We start from the raw sequence: 14,153 nt of genomic DNA, 5'->3' as shown, positions 1-14,153 counted from the left end.
TACGAAACAATAGCAACAAACTTCAACTAAACAAGGTTAATTATAAACATATGCGTAGTGATGGTGAACACTTTGTGCCAGAACACAGACTGTGAGCTGTTTAATTAGGTATTCTGTATCCCAATTCGCCTACTATTCATCCTAAATAGTATCCAAGATTAGAACTAGTGTGTCCCAAATCGTAATATGTTGAAATGAGGATTCCAAAGGTACCCGGATGGTCTACTATTCATGAAGCATGGATCCGTGGACACTTTTTCAGCTAATATTACCCACAACTCTTTGCATGAGGGAGGAAGGAGGAGTTTTGTTAAGGTTTGCTTCGCCGAATTCAACATGCAAACCTGACGAGTGTAACAGCATTGATGCATCGTCGGTATTTAAGTGTAAGAACCTAAATGTTAAGCACTAACCAAAGTTTTTCAAGGAATAACGAATGAAGAAAAGCTGAAATGCATTGAGGAGGTTGTTTACGGTGACGGTGTGCGTAACTAGGCAACAACGTTCTCTTCCGTTACATGACGTGTTAGTTAGTATACTCTTTTGCTACACACTCAAAAGTATGTACTACTTCTTCACTATAAGTAGGCGAATTGGGACGCAGCTTTACTAATGAGCTAGGATGAGCAACAGGTGCACACAATCACAGGAAATAAGGATAACGAATGAAGAAGAGGTGTAACATTCAGCGGAGGTCGTCCTCTGGTGGTGTGCTGGTGGACGTGACACCTTTGTTTTGATTATGGACAATTCCTGTTTAATTCACACACAAAATTTATATTACAAGATAAAAAATTACACTCTTATAATACAGAAACTTTTATTATTTGGTTGTCCCTCTAGATGAACTTTTAAAGCTTCTGTGTAGAACCTGACACCAGTGTTTTTCTCTGTTGAGCCCTTTTTTAGAAGCTAAGAACCCTTCCAGTGTAGAAAGCAGCTCAACGTATCTGAAATATCTTAACAAATGAAGTTTTTCTTTAATTTAATCTATGAGTAAGGAATAAAACACACTGTGTGGTGCTGTTAGAGGAAAATAATCAACAACAGGGTGGTGTGATGAAATCAGAGTTACTGTTACCGCACTGAAGTTGATTATTTTCCTGATGTTTCGTTCCTCTTATACCACAGCGATTTGACAATAATTAATTTTTTTATTCGAGAATGATGCGTCATGCTTTTTATATGCATTTATAGTTACAATTGATGTTTGTGAAACAAGTTAGTTCCTGTTCTCAGGTACATTATAGCAGCTATAAACACTTGTTCGCTCACCAGCCCATCTCTTTTTTCTCTCGTTAATAACAATAACAATAATAATAATAATAATAAATAATTATTATGTGTAGCAATAGCAAAGTGTAAACTCCACTGTCCTGAAAATCTTAAAGTTACAGCTTTACCTCTTTCTGTTACAAAGCACTGACACTGGAGACTCCTTCCATAACATTAGAAAAAGTTTACCATATCAAAAAAAAACCTACACGTTTTTTAATCCGTTTATGTGGAGCATCTGCTGTACAGGTCCCAATAAACGAGCTGTTACTATAGAAACGCTAACGTATTAGAACGAGGATGTTAGTAAAAAGACGTAACAGCAAACACCATCGTTCAAACGGCAGCTTTTTTTTTTTACATGAAATCCATGTTAAAGTGTTCTCTAAGTACTGACTCCTTACACCAGAACATGCACTGAGGTCACGTGACCTGATTAGCTGCTGCTCCACCTGGACCTCATTAGCGATGATAACGTAACCTTTCGTGTGATTGGCAGGTTGCAGCACTGCGGTGCACGAACTGACGTCCTTCCACAGGGAACGTGTCCTAAAGCAGCGCTTAATTTCTACACACTGTAGGTCACGTCATATCTTGCAGAACAACGGGAGGAGCGGATTTCCCTCGGTAGTAAGCAAGAATATTCATGAAGCGATTCGTTCCCTGATTCGATACAGAATGCCCGGTTTAAACCCAGCAAATCAAATGCATCTGAAGTGATTCAATGCAGTAAATGATACCAATTCATTCACCTAAATGACTCATTCGAAAAGACCGAATCGTTCACTGAGTCGCTATACTTAACATAGTAAACTAGCATAAACCATCATGATTACAAGCATTCATGTTTCTCGATAAAGAACATATCAAACTAGCATACCTATACACTAGTACACAAACTAGCATACTTATACACTAGCACACAAACTAGCATAATTATACACTAGTACACAAATTAGCATACTTATACACTAGCATTCTAGCACATAAACTGGCATACCTATACACTAGTACACAAACTAGCATAATTATACACTAGTACACAAACTAGCATACTTATACACTAGCACACAAACTAGCATACCTATACACTAGCACAAAAACTAGCATACTTATACACTAGTACACAAACTAGCATACTTATACACTAGTACACAAACTAGCATACCTATACACTAGCACACAAACTAGCATACCTATACACTAGCACACAAACTAGCATACTTATACACTAGCATTCTAGCACATAAACTGGCATACTTATACACTAGCACACAAACTAGCATAATTATACACTAGTACACAAATTAGCATAATTATACACTAGTATACAAACTAGCATACTTGTACAGTAGTACACAATTTCGATTTCGAAGTTTTCGACGAAGTCTTTGTACTCCTCCTCATCATCATCTGCGATCCAGCCGACAATGGAGGAGTGATCCGAGACCTTCTGTAGGTTAACACCTTACTTATATAATGCTCCTTAATACTACTAGTGTTCTTATAGCCAAACGAGGATTTTAACACAAAAACTAACAATCTATAAAACACTAGCATTCTAGCACACAAACTAGCATACTTTATAGCCAAACTTGTACTCTAGTACACAAACTAGCATACTTTGTAGCCAGACTCGTAGTACACAAACTAGCATACTATATTTAGTCAAACTCGTATTCTAGTACACAAACTAGCATACTTTATATAGTTCATATTCTAGCGCACAAACTAGCATACTTTATAGTGAAACTAGTTTTCTAGCGCACAAAATAGTATACTTTATAGCCAAACTAGCATTCTAGCGCACAAACTAGCATACTTTATAGCCAAACTCATAGTACACGAACTAGCATACTTTATATAGTTCATATTCTAGCACAAAACTAGCATACTTTATAGCCAAACTCATATTCTAGCGCACAAACTAGCATACTTTATATTGAAACTCGTATACTAGTGCACAAACTTGCATACTTTATAGCCAAACTCATATTCTATTACACAAACTAGCATACTTTATAGCCAAACTTGTATTCTAGTACACAAACTACATACGTACAATGTACAACAAACAAGCCACCTTATAAAGTGGTCAGACATGCTCCAAACTAACATACTTACTAACTAGTATACATGTATACACTAGTATACAAATAAGCATACTTAGCACAGTAAATTGGGTGAAATTAGCAAACTAGCATAAACTAGAATGATTACAAGCATTCAAACTAGCATACTTACACACTATAATTTTAGCACACAAACTAGCATACTTACAACAAACAGGCAACCTTACAAAGTGGTCAGACATGCTCCAAACTAACATACTTACAAACTAGTATACATGTGACCTAGCATACTTAGCACAGCACATTGGCTGAAATTAGCAAACTTACATGCTAGCATGTTTACATTGTGGTGTTTTTCTTATGTTTTGCACATGTTGAACACTAGATGGTGCCAGAGCTACACATCAGAATACGATCGGCTCTTTCACCAACCTCACAATTACGGAGGTTGGTGAAAGCGATGGATAGAGTGAGAGGAGATGAGGACAGAGGGGGTGAAGAAAGAAAACAGAAAGAAAGAGAGGTTAAAGAGGGAAAGAGCAGAATGAAAATGGAGGAAGATGGAGATTTGATAGTGGACTAAACTGTCCTGCATGCCTTGTGTCTATTAACGTGTGTGTGAAAGAGATGGAAGGATTGCGGTTCGTCCAGAAGAGAGTATTTAGGGGCGTTGCTGGTGGTTTGGAGAGAGATAGAAATTGATTTTGTGTGGTGGAGGTGATGGTGGTGGTGATGGTGGTGGTAGTCGGGGGCAGTTGTAAGGGTAGTGTGGATCAGAGGGTTTATATTGAAGGAAACTTTAGCACACTTCCGCTTTTTGTCCTCCTCTGCAGGATGTCTGGAAACAGTGTGCGTCTGTGCATCCATGCACAACCACCCTGCTGAGAGAGAGAGAGAGAGAGAGAGAGAGAGAGATTTATGTCTAGCACATTTACAGATAGACCAGTTTGTTTACACACACATTAGCATCGTTACATTTATACTAGAATAGAAACTAGCATACATGTGAACTATTAGACAGGATCATGAGTAAACTAGCGTAAACTAGCACAATGACAAAAACTAGCATATTTACAATTACATTACAGTGTAAATGAACATATATATGAATTAGCATGTACCAGCAGGATACTTAGCATCAACAGTAAACACAGACTAGCATACTTACATATGGAATTAGTATGCTTACACACAGACTAGCATACTCATCCCTAGCATGCTTACATAAAAAACTAGTTTACTTACACACAGGCTAGCATGCTAACACCTAGCATACTTACATTAAAAAACTAGTTTACTTATACACAGACTAGCATACTTACACGTAGGATACTTACATGCAAACAAGTTTACTTAAACACAGACTAGAATGCTTACGACCTAAATACTTAGATATATAAATTTCATATACTTACACACAGAGTAATACACATACACAGAGTAGTACACATACACACAGAGTAGTACACTTACACACAGAGTAGTACACATACACAGAGTAGTACACTTACACACAGAGTAGTACACATACACACAGAGTAGTACACATACACACAGAGTAGTACACTTACACACAGAGCAGTACACTTACACACAGAGTAGTACACATACACACAGAGTAGTACACTTACACACAGAGTAGTACACATACACACAGAGTAGTACACTTACACACAGAGTAGCACACTTACTCAGAGTAGTACACTTACACACAGAGTAGTACACATACACATAGAGTAGTACACATACACACAGAGTAGCACACTTACACACAGAGTAGCACACTTACACACAGAGAAGTACACTTACACACAGAGTAGTACACTTACACACAGAGTAGTACACTTACACACAGAGTAGTACACTTACACACAGAGTAGTACACATACACACAGTGTAGTACACTTACACACAGAGTAGTACACTTACACACAGAGTAGTACACATACACACAGTGTAGTACACTTACACACAGAGTAGCACACTTACACACAGAGTAGTACACTTACACACAGAGTAGTACACATACACACAGTGTAGTACACTTACACACAGAGTAGTACACTTACACACAGAGTAGTACACTTACACACAGAGTAGTACACTTACACACAGAGTACTACACATACACACAGAGTACTACACATACACACAGAGTAGTACACATACACACAGAGTAGCACACTTACACACAGAGTAGTACACATACACACAGAGTAATACACATACACACAGAGTAGCACACATACACACAGAGCAGCGCACTTACACACAGAGTAGCACACATACACACAGAGTAGCACACATACACACAGAGCAGCGCACTTACACACAGAGTAGTACACATACACACAGAGTAATACACTTACACACAGAGTAGTACACTTACACACAGAGTAGTACACATACACACAGAGTAGTACACATACACACAGAGTAATACACATACACACAGAGTAGCACACTTACACACAGAGTAGCGCACTTACACACAGAGTAGTACACATACACACAGAGTAATACACTTACACACAGAGTAGTACACTTACACACAGAGTAGTACACTTACACACAGAGTAGTACACTTACACACAGAGTAGTACACATACACACAGAGTAGTACACTTACACACAGAGTAGTACACTTACACACAGAGTAGTACACATACACACAGAGTAGTACACTTACACACAGAGTAGTACACTTACACACAGAGTAGTACACATACACACAGAGTAGTACACTTACACACAGAGTAGTACACTTAGACACAGAGTAGTACACATACACACAGAGTAGTACACATACACACAGAGTAGCGCACTAACACACAGTGTAGTACACTTACACACACACACACCTGGTGCAGGCCCCTTGCTGAAGCCTCCAGGCCGTTGTGAGCTGTTAGTGAAGCTTTTTTTCTCTCTAACAGCCCGGCGTTAATTAGTGCCATTACACCGGCCGCACGCCACACAGCTCCAGCGCCAACATATGACACACTTTTCTGATCAATTACAGCCAACATGCTGCAGTAATTCTCCATTGTTCTGTGGCCACAGGGGCCATGGCCATCTGTCACACCGCTGAATTACCGTTCCCTCTCTCTCTCTCTCTCTCTTCCCCACAAGGGAAGCACAAACATCACAATTAAAATGTGATATCACGCTAACATGATTGACGAGGTCGGCCGTGTGGAGAAGGTTATAGAGAGTTTAGTTCTGAAAGATGGAGGCGGCTGGGAAGATTAGAAATTGGGATTGATGTTGTTGATTTTTTTTTGCAATATAAAGATATAAATGTAAGTGTAGAACTTTTTTTTATTTGTTGCCCGTTGAAAATTAATCAGCATCTTCATTTTCTGACAGTAGTGCATTATCGTTCTGTTACGTTTTCGTTTCTATAGTAACAGCTCATTCACAGGGACTCGTACAGCAGACGCTCCACGTAAACGGATTAAAAAATCATTGATCTGTTGTTAAGGAGATGTTTATGTAAAATTTACGGAAGGAGTCTCCAGTGTCAGTGCTTTGTAACAGTCAGAGGTAAAGCTGTATGTTTATAACATCTTCAGGACAGAGGAGTTTATGCTTCTTTGCGTTTTCTCAGTAACATGATAAGCTGCGTTTTTATCTTATTAACTTCAAGAGAGAGAAAAAAGAGCGACTGGTGAGGGAGCGACTGTTTCTAGCTGCTATAACGTAAGTGAGAACAGGAACGAACTTGTTTCACGAACATTCCACAACATCGAATGTAACTATAAACAGATGAAAAGTATGACGTGTTGGAAAGTTGCTGTGTATAAGAGGAATAAAACACTTCAGGGCATGCTGTTATAGGAAAACTATTAACTGTGGGCTGGTAACAGTCACGCCGCATCATCACACCACCTCAATGCAGCCTGGGGCACTCAGGAATATAAAACAAAAGCAGAAACAGAAAAAAACATCTACATAAAATTAACATAACCAGTGTAAAAGTAAATAGAAAAAATAACAACTAAAAATAAAAAGTAATAAAAACTAAGAAATACACACAAAAAAAAAAAACAACCAAAAAAATTCAAATAAATGAAAAGTTGTATAAAAATTACAACTACATGTTGGAAACCTGGTGCATTAATGAATGTTGTGTTGATGTGTCTTTGGCTTAATTTGTTTTGTATTTGAAATTGAATTATGTGTGTGTGTGTGTGTGTGTGTGTGTTATGTGCAGCCTCCCTCCCTCTCATTTTATATATGTATATGATTTAAATAGTTATTTTTGTTGTTGTTGTTGTTGTTGTTGTATGTTTGTGTTTTTGTGTTGTTGTTGCTATTGGTTGTTATTGTTTATGGGAAACCAATAAAAAATGTTATTCACAAAAAAGAACATACAAACTATAAACTAAAAAAAATACACTAACTCTAAAGATAAGTGCATGTTTTTATAATAATAATTTAGATATATTTTTTGCGTAATATAATAAGGCGTATAGACATGCTCTTATCCATATGATTAATCTCATATTTGATCGTTTAATAATGCTCATATGAATGCCATATTTTCTACATTTTAATGTAAAATATATTGTTAAACGTCTGTGTTTGGAGCACTTGGGGCCGTTGGAACACGCGGCCGAGAGGCAACATAATGAGTTTATGAAGTCCAGCTCTGCACTGCTAGTGAATTTCCTAAACTACAGATTGATAGAGTCTGATAATTGCATATTTACTCAGCATTGTGTTTGAGAATAAGCTCCACACTGTGGTCCTGTGTGGTTATTGTGGTGTGTGTGTGTGTGTGTGTGTGTGTGAACAAGGCCTCAACGCTGGGCTCTGATCAATAAACGCGTCAGACCTCGACGCCTCTCAAGGTCACTGCGATTTTAAACAAGGCCTTGAGAAGAATATATCTGCACTCATCCACCATCAGTCCATCTCGCCTTCTCTATTCTCACTCTCTCGATTTATGAGCATCTGCCATCATGCCTGCACTTTAACGTTTCATTCAGGTCTTTTATTTTTTTTTCTCCACCAAATCAAACCGGTCCACGCAAATATGCAGTGCAGAGTAGTTCATCTCCAAAATGAGCTTCATGTCAACAAGATCCATTCACGTGTTTGTGAGACTTGTGCATCGGTCATCAGTGTTTAAAGCTCAACTAAATCGAATAAAAGATCCTCATACTCACAGATAAACCAGGACATTTACAGAATAGCAGTGAAATGAAACAGGAAGTAGCACACAAGCGTAAATACAACCTCGTTTATTTAGAGGCATGCATCATTCCATGTGTTTGTAACTCAATAGGTCGATACTGATACTGAATACTGACTAACCTACTGATTAACCTACTGACTAACCTACTGTCTAATGTACTGAGTATCCTACTGACTAACCTCCTGAGTAACCTACTGAGTATCCTCTTGACTAACCTACTGAGTAACCTACTGAGTAACCTACCAAGTAACCTACTGACTAATGTACTGACTAAACTACTGACTAACCCACTGCCTAACCTATTGACTAATCTAATGAGGAACCTACTGTCTAAACTACATTGTAACCTACTGAGGAGCCTACTGACTAAACTACTGACTGACCTACTGACTAACCCGCTGACTAAACTACTGACTGATCTACTGTCTAAACTACTGAGTAACCTACTGACTAAACTACTGACTGACCTACTGACTAACCCACTGACTAAACTACTGACTGACCTACTGAGTAAACTACTGGCTAATCTACTGTCTAACCTACTGTCAAATGTGGAACTACTAACTCCTAGTCTTACTACTGACTAACCATTACTAGTGGTACTAACTAGTAAAGACAGATATTACATTTAAATTCAAAACTAGCATACATATTTACAAGCTAGCATGCTCACATACCAACTGTCATGCTTAAATGTGCATACTTACTAGTATACAAAGATACTAACTACTACTACTACTAGTAGTACTACTATTCAAATACAGTGAATAGAAAAAAGAATTACTACTACTACTACTACTCACTAGCTAGTAAAGATTGGTAGTACACTTAAATGAGAAGGTAAACATGCTGATTTCCGTACTAGCATGCATAAATAAACATGCTTACATACACAATAGCATACTTATGTGATAGGTTTCATACTTATAAACTAGTGTACTTATCTGCAGATTAGTATACTTACATAAGAAGTATTATATTTATAGTACCATCTGAGTTTGCTAGCAGAAACTGTTTTATGGGTTTGATGATTAATAAAATAAAACCAAGTCATGGCAGTGAATTTTGAATGGCGAACTTTTTCTCGGTGTGTATTCGATATTTCAGTGCAAATCACACACACACACACACACACACACACACACAGAGTCGTTTATGGCTCATTAAGGGCGACTGTGTGATAAAGCCTCGAGGAGTGTGTTGACATTACGCTCTTATCTCAAGCTCTCCTGAACTACGTGGAAATGGGAATATGATAAGCACTTGTTCTGTCCCGCATATTAATCACACTGAGAGCTCTGTGTGTGTGTGTGTGTGTGTGTGTGTGTTTGTGTATCGTTTCAGGTTCATTAGTTTAACCAGTGTGGACTCTCTGAATGTTTACAGAGATTTGGTATCAGTCAGATACTCAGCGGACCAGCTGTTTGTGTGTGTGTGTGTGTGTGTGTGTGTGGTTTCTAACTCTCATCCAAGCTGGCGTGCCACCATGAGAGGACTTTCTGGTTTCAGTTAGTGTAGGACCGATCCTGCGTGTGTGTGTGTGTTATTATAGTTAATGAAAATTAAGAAACTAATCTACATAATTTAGCTACTTCCATCGAAGTATTTACTTGTTTTTCTGGACACTTAATGGAAAAGTTACATGGAAATAAATGTTATTTCTTTTATAGAAATGTTAAGTGAGTTAGGTTGCATTCTATAATTTCATTTTATTTGTATAACACTTTTAATAAGTAGCATAATCGCAACACAGCATTAATAAATAGTCCTCTAAAAGCAGAGCTAAACAATAGACTTGCAAGTTTTTAATCCCAAAATCACAAAATCTAATATATATAACTAAAAATAATATATATCATATAAAATGATCTCTGAAAATAAAAACTAATAGAAACTAACAAAGCCATACTAAAACAATAAAAAAGAATAAATTAAAACCTATAAAAGAAATTAATAGAACACTTGTAAAAAAAAATAAATAAAACCACACTACAAACTTTAGATAAAAAATTTAAATTAAAACTGAATGGAAAGTAATAAAACCTCCCTGAAAATAAATAGAAAAAAAAAACAATAACAACTAACAAAACAATGCTAAAAATAAAAAAATTTTTAAAAAAATAATAAAAACTTACAAAATTGTAACAAAATTTTTAAAAATAAAAATGAAACAATTAGAAACTTACAAAAACACACTAACAATAGACTTAAAGATAATGAAAACTAATAAAACACAAATATTTACAGAAAAAAATAAAAACTAGTATACATCCAAGCTAATAGAGATACAGTACACTTAAATACAAAATAAGCACATTTATTTACGCATTAGCATGTTTTAAAACTAGCATGATTACATACATCTCTGCAATACTGCTGTACTTGCAAAATAACTAGATAAAATAAATAAAATAATTAGACTTAAATACAAAACTAGCATACCTACTTACATACTAGCATGCTTACATACACACTGACACACTTATGGTCAAATGTGCAACTACTAACTACTACTAACTAACTAACTAACTAACTATCACTAAAGGTACTAACTAGTAGAGAATGATAGTACACACAAATACAAAACTAACATACTGATTTACATAGTTAAAAAATAGAAAATAATAGAAACTAGCAAGCATCAGAAATAAACACTACAAATAAAAGCTACTAGAAATTGACAAAACCACACTAAAAAAACATTAAAATTAACATCACATAAAATAAAAGTTATATTTAAAAAATTCCAACATGTAACGTATTAAGAATAGAAGATGGTTAACTGTAAAGAGAAGTGTTTGTTTTTGTGATCATTTCTATCATTTTTGTGGAATAAGAGGAGCTAGCAGGATTTAATTTTTAAAAAGTGGGTGGTTTTTATGATGTTTGTGAACCGTGTCTCAGAAGCAGATAAACGAGTGCGCCCCTCTTTGCTCAGGGTAAAGAAACGAGTGCGAGTGCGTGCCCTGATTGATCCTCTCTCCGTGCTCCTATACTTAATCACAGCGCGTAACTCAAACAGCGCCGCGCGCTCCCCTGTTTGCGCGGAGGAGCAAATTGATGGCCATATAGTCATCTGCATGCTTGTTAATCGCTTAAGTAATCATTAATGACAGATCCGGAATATTTGCTGTGCAGCCATCGCTTTATCGAAGTAAATATTTTAATCAGATTGATATCAAATAACGCCGCAGTTAAAATCTGACGTTTACAACATCTGCGTCGTAAAGCAGCAGAAGCTAATCAATAAGGGAATATGATTTACACCCCGAGGACAGCAAGTAGACGAGCTTGTGTTGCAAACAAAGTGAGCGTTAATATATCTGTGTGTGTGTGTGTGTGTGTGTTTTCTCAGTACATAAAATCAGAGATCCAATAAATACACATAAATTATTGTTTGCTAACAATAAGTCCTGAACATGTGTAAATACATAAAACATGTGAGGTGTAGTTCTGTTAGTGTGTGAGTGCAAATGACAGGTTGGTGCTCTGGTGTGTGTGTGTGTGTGTGTGTGTGTGTTTAGCCCTTTAATATATATGACGTGTGTGTGTTCTGGTTGAGGACTGAGAGTACCAAATGACCGTAATGATAGGAATATATGACAGTGTGTGTGTGTGTGTGTGTGTGTGTGTGTTTGTGAAAAGGTTTCAGATAATAGTGAAGAACAAATGTCCCCATAATTATGGGTATATATGAAAGTGTGTGTGCACATGCTTGCTTTTGATTGTGTCTGTGTGTGTGTGTGTCCGTAAAGGTTTTTAGACAATATGACAATGTGTGTGAGTGTGTGTGTGAGTGTGTGTGTGTGTGTGAGTGTGTGTGTGTGTGTGTGGTTGGGGGGTGAGAATGGAGGAAAGTTTATCAGTGTGGCCACAGCAGGCTGAAGAGTGACCCCACATTAACATGTAAACACACACACACACATACACACACACACACACACACACATACACACCACACACACACACACACCACACACACACACACACACAGTTACAGCTTCAAATTGAGTCTATATTTTTGTGAGGCCCGAGCAAATGTCCTCAAAATATCAGGTATCATTATAGGTACATTCAGTCCTCACTCAGAGCTAATGCGCGCACACACACACACACACACACACACACACACACACACATGCACACACACACACACACACATTGTCATGTTTTCTAAAATCCTTTACGGACACGCACACACAAATGAAAACACACACACAAACACATTGTCATATTTTCTAAAAATCTTTATGGACACGCACGCACAGAAAAGCACACACACACACACACACACACACACACACACACACACACACATACACACACACCATACTGAATGAAACAAACAGAGAGTGATGGAGCTTAACTTTTGTCAGTGTTTAAATTACTGTAGACTGAACCATTTAAACGTTTAAACACAGGAGTCATCGCTACACATTAATTTAGAAGTTAACTGGAAAAAAATAACAGTTTCATGTTTCAAAAAGCTTTTTTACTATTTTGGACAAAAACAAAAAGAGGTCATTTTGAAGTCACACAAACTTGGTGATGTGTGTGAGAGCCGAGTGTGTGTTTATGCGTTGAGACGATTGGAGATCCTAAAGATCGTGTGATCAGTCTTCAGTGCTTTATATCCAGGGTGTAAAGAATATAAACATCCCGTTCAGCCTGTAAAAATCCATAATACACCTTCAGAGGAAGTGTGTGATGATGAAACTCTGGGAAATGACTTCAGTCTCGACAGCGCTGATGTCTCCGAGAGCTCAGCACCCACGCCTCCGTTTACACTTTTATTTCATCACTTATTAAAACATATACAATCCTCTACTCTCTTTATCTTTACCTTTCAGGAACACGTTAAAACAGAGAAATCGATCCTGCTCAACATCATCTGCTTCATTTTCTTCAATTCTTTTGCAGCGTTATTGCTTTGAATAAAAAAAAATCTGAATCTGTCAAATCTGCAGAACAGATCATTATATTCAGCGATAGTAACTGGTAACTATATATAGTGAGCTAACTAAGGGATAAATCACTCCATTCCATGAAATTATAGGACAATAATCAACGACAGGGTGGTGTGATGAAGCTGAGTTACTGTTATTACATCGAAGTTGATTATTTTAATCTAACGCCACGTCCTGAAGTATTTTATTCCTCTTATACCACAGCAATTTGCCAACGATTGCATTTTTTTAATTTAATCACAATACATCATACTTTTTCTCTATTTATAGTTACATTATCATTCATGAAATATGTTACTTCCTGTTTTCACTTACGTTATAGCAGCTCTAAACAATCGTTCCCTCACCAGCCTCTTGAAGTTAATAAAACGAAACAAACAACAACAAAAAATCGCAGCTTGTTCCGCATGTTACTGAGAAACCGCAAAGAAGCGTAAACTCCTCTGTCCTGAAGACGTCGGAAAACTTACAGTTCCAGCTTTACCTCTGACTGTTACAAACCGCTGACACTGGAGACTCCTTCCATTCATGTTACATAAACACACTTCTCCTTACAGAAAACTGTGAATGAGCTGTTACTATAGAAACGATAACGTATCAGAACGAGTGCATTAATATAAATCTTTATAGAAAACCGTT

The sequence above is a fragment of the Pangasianodon hypophthalmus genome, chromosome 6 (genome assembly GCF_027358585.1).
Source record: "Pangasianodon hypophthalmus isolate fPanHyp1 chromosome 6, fPanHyp1.pri, whole genome shotgun sequence".
NCBI lineage: Eukaryota > Metazoa > Chordata > Actinopteri > Siluriformes > Pangasiidae > Pangasianodon > Pangasianodon hypophthalmus.
The sequence above is the reverse complement of the archived record's forward strand: the minus strand, read 5'-3'. Positions refer to the sequence as shown.